At 39.7% G+C, this 4,613-nt stretch overlaps 1 pseudogene; it reads left to right on the top strand.

Annotated features, from left to right (window-relative positions):
- The first annotated feature begins 1,851 nt into the window (after positions 1 to 1,851).
- LOC121387948 lies at positions 1,852 to 4,364 on the top strand (annotated as a pseudogene).
- Positions 4,365 to 4,613: the final 249 nt, after the last annotated feature.

Raw genomic sequence — 4,613 nt, 5'->3', positions numbered from 1 at the left:
CTTAGGCACATGGTCCAAAAGATCACAACTATATTATCGTCGTAGTATTCTGCTCATCTAGCCTACAGCTTCATTCGAAAATACGATTACAAGTCCGCCGTACTTGAAATCTCAGTAACATCCAGTGACAGTGACAGTGACTGCGACGGTAAGAAGGTAAGTTAGAAACGTCCACCGAAACCATCGGTGATTACAACTATTGCAGGGAATCTGCTCTATAGTGTCGTGGAACGCGGAGTGAAAGATTGGTGAGCCCGGCTTGATTGTCGGGAAAAGAAAGTACAATCGCAGCCGGATTGTCAATGAGCAGTGTGTGTTGTGCGGCATCTGTCGAGAGATCCGACACGTATTCCTTGTACCAGTGGACGGAAGAGACGGCCGACTCTTATCAACATTATCCAGAAATACGTTAAAGCCGGAAGTCATACCATTACGGACTGTTGGGCCGCATACAAGACACTTCCAGGCTGTGTGCAAGGATACACCCATAGCACCGTGAATCATTCGGAAAACTTTGTTGGTATGATGAATTAAACTCACCCTAACTGTAAATATTGAACAGGTCCGAAAACTCTCCCAAATAGGGTATTTATATCCCAACTGAGATACAGTGTACCTCATTTGGAGCATTTGACTATTTTAATCAACATCGCTATCGTTAAGTACATTTCCGCAATGCGGTTTCTCTGTCAAGTCACGCGCTAGTATCTTACCTATCGTTTGTTACCAATACCAATAAAATATTTGCACGGACAATGTCAAAACAATACTTTACAACATAACACAGCGATTTACATAACTTAAATCACTTGTAAATACGAAAATATAACAATACAATGATAATAACGTGTTCCACAAATTCCATCAAACCTCCATGCCGCAATTACATCTCGTACATGACGTGGGTTTATATATAATCTGAATTTATTTACAAATGACGAATAACAGGATCGGAATACGAAAGGTCGCTGATGCCAACATCATAAAGGTGTCGATCTATATATATTACATTGCAATTCATTCACATGGAAACTTATCATTGCAACTTCTTTATCACTTATTTTCATTGGTATTTTCATTGGTGTTAATATATAAAACACATGTAGCGATTGGTTATCTGCTATACCACAACTTTGTACTCTGATTTTATTCACAATAAGTTGTACATCATATCTTCCGACAACAAGTCCTTGGAAGACTGGAACAATGCCGTGCTCCTGTACGAATCATGCCGAACTTACGTAAGGTAAACAGTTTTCCATTTTAAAAATTGGATGGGAAAAAAACATACATTGAACTTGAACGATTTAACACAGACAAATTGACAATGGAACGAAATGTTTTACAGAATGTGTGGTATATGTAGAGAAGAATACTGTCTATTCTAAAACCGTGTCGGACATCATTGACTTAATAAGGAATAACAATTGCAGTGTAGCCGAATTAAATGCAATAGCATCAGCACTAGGCAAAAGTGTCAATAAGAACATTTACTTAGATTCAGTATCCATTACCAGTCAGTATAAAGAATATCTGAAGAACTATTGTGTAGATGAATGGATACAGTCTAGAAACTCAAGTTTAATCTCATTCTTACAAACTGCTACAAAAACCGCTGATGAGATGACTGTATGAGCCAAAAGCAAAAATGCAATATCGCCAGATTCATTGAATGCATATAGAATGCAAGAAATTCGCAGTTGGTAGCCCCCTTGTCATTTGCAACCAATCTGTTTGTGTATTTTATAACTGGGAGTCGCAGTGCCTGCGAAGTACTTTCTAGAAGCAGGCCTTGGGAAGTTACACTTCCATTTTAAACTGGATACAAACCAATAGCTCCGATCCTCTTCAATGTCCAAACGATGGGGATTGCGTCACATTTCACAATACTCAGGTGTTGGCCAGTATCTGGAGGGTACGATTTGATTACAAATCTTTAGTCAGTGTCAATACTAGTGTCATACACATTTTCCCAAATAACAATGCAGGTCAGGTCAGGTCAGGTCAGGTCAGAGTGTTTAACGTGCACATTCAGAACAAGCTATTTTATCGCACGCCTGTTCTGGGCACAGGTGCCAGCCTCGGCTGGCTCCTCCGCCAAGGACAGGAAAGGGGTGGGGTGGGTTGGAGTGGGGATCGCCTGCACTGGCTGGTGCAAGGGAGCACCAGCAGTCCGACCGGGGCCGGTAACAGGCGGAGGGTGCTATGGAATTTGGTGCACACTTTTGGTGAAGGAAATTAGGCGCAATTTTAAATGGTCCTCCAAAAAGTAAAATAGGGAGCTACATATAGTTTTGGAAGATTAGTAGCTCGTTAAGTGGGCCTAGTTGGTGTTGACTTGTCTCCCTAGGTTGCCCATAGGGCCCTTCAGATCGTGGCATGACAACCCAGGGGAGACTCGTAGCAATTGTGTATGGGATAGCAATGCATTACAACCTATCCAAAATAACCCACAATTATCACCTCACAACTGGTTGGCATTTTTGAACAGAATCAGTTATGAACACAAGGAAAAAATTCTTTAGAAGGAAGGAAATGTTTTATTTAGCGACGCCCTCAACACATTTTATTTACAGTTATATGGCGTCAGTCATATAGTTAAGGACGACACAGATGTAGAGAGAAACCCCACTGTCGCCACTTCATGGGCTACTCTTTTCGATTAGCAGCAATGGATCTTTTATGCACCATCCCACAGACAGGATAACACATACCACGACCATAGCCTTTGATATACCAGTCGTGGTGCCCTGGCTGGAGTGAGAAATAGCCCAATGAGCCCACCGACGGCGATCGATCCCGGACCGACCGCGCATCATGGAACGCTTTACCCCTGGGCTATGCCTAGCCTGAAAGAACTTTTAGAAGCATCACTCCAAATTGACACCTTTAGAAAACATCACTCCAAACTGACACCTTTAGAAAACACCACTCCAAACTGACACCTTTAGAAAACACCACTCCAAACTGACACCTTTAGAAAACACCACTCCAAACTGACACCTTTAGAAAACATCACTCCAAACTGACACCTTTAGAAAACACCACTCCAAATTGACACCTTTAGAAAACATCACTCAAACTGACACCTTTAGAAAACACCACTCCAAACTGACACCTTTAGAAAACACCACTCCAAATTGACACCTTTAGAAAACATCACTCCAAACTGACACCTTTAGAAAACACCGTTCCAAATTTCGACACATGTTAATTACTAAAGTTTCTTCAGAACAATACATGCACAACGGGATCTGTACCGATTCTTTTGACAGTCCATCTAACGATGTAATATCAAATCGTACCCAACACCCAGTGAAACTGCATATGTTACCGATGGTAAATTAAAATAAAATAAAATCTCAAAATCAACCAATACATGTAAATATGACATCGTTGACAAACATGAACGTAACGCACCAACAGTTGTCATAGGTAACCCTATAATGTGCAACCCTTGTTCCTACGAATGCAAACACAAAGTAATTGGTAATATTCTAAACAGTCAGTTAGGAAATGGTTAATAATTGGTTGCGACGGTTTACCATATAACCTTGCTTCTAGGGTCATCCAAAACAGGTTTGCGTGTTGACACTAATGCCATTCTTGACAGTGAACTTAATTTTACCAAACATTTAACCATGCTTCATGTTGTAAAATCACCATCTGAACTTGGCCACTGCCGAAAATTCAACAACGTTTTGATTGTATCTGGACCAGGACATTTTCAAATTAATATGGTTAAAGCCACTTTTAAACTTGTGGAACGTCATTTTGAAAGATTTGGCCTTAATGCTCGGATTTAGATCACCCAAGGCATTAACAACATGTGAAAAGGTAACGGATCATCACAAATCTATGCAAATAATTGAAATTGTTTCGTTTGGAACCCTTCAAAAATTCTGATTCCACACATTCGAGGATGTGCATCTACACAGACCACTCCAGATGTTAATGGCTTCCTCTCCTGGTTGACGAAAGTGACCAATCCAAATATCAAGTATTTGATGGATACTTTGCAGACATGTAATGTGTCTGTATCCGTTTCGTGCAGGGCTAAGAAGAGGTGCCATTCAATTGGTTAGTGAATGTAAAGCCACATTTTCTGAATTTTTTCGGCCTCAACATAACACAATTCCAGGAAATAATGTTTCGAGAAATTCACATGTATTCCCAGTGTTCAGCTCCTGTTGCGGAATTCCTAAAGACACAGCTTCACATGCACCGGCCGTGACAGCAAAGGCGAAGGTGGAGATTTAATATTGGAAGCCAAAAACAGACGTATGAAAATGTGGTTGTCTCCAGGACAGCCAACACAGGAACGATGGGAGAGAATTTGCCGCAATTTGGACAATTTGGAATAGGTATGTTACATTTTTTTATACACAACACATGACATTGTTCTCTACAGAGTTTAAATATTAATTTCCGGTGGTACTAAACACTGGTCTCAACACTTATGTTATAGTAATGTCTGTATTGTAAATATATCATAATGTTTATACATGTATATATAATTTAAAACAAAAATGTATTTTTATTATTAATTTTATTATTTTCAGTGTTTTTAAATAATTTGGACAGTAAAATATTATATTATTTTCATGTGGGTT

This window comes from Gigantopelta aegis, chromosome 2 (genome assembly GCF_016097555.1).
Source record: "Gigantopelta aegis isolate Gae_Host chromosome 2, Gae_host_genome, whole genome shotgun sequence".
NCBI lineage: Eukaryota > Metazoa > Mollusca > Gastropoda > Neomphalida > Peltospiridae > Gigantopelta > Gigantopelta aegis.
This window is presented reverse-complemented; position numbering and strand designations above follow the sequence as displayed.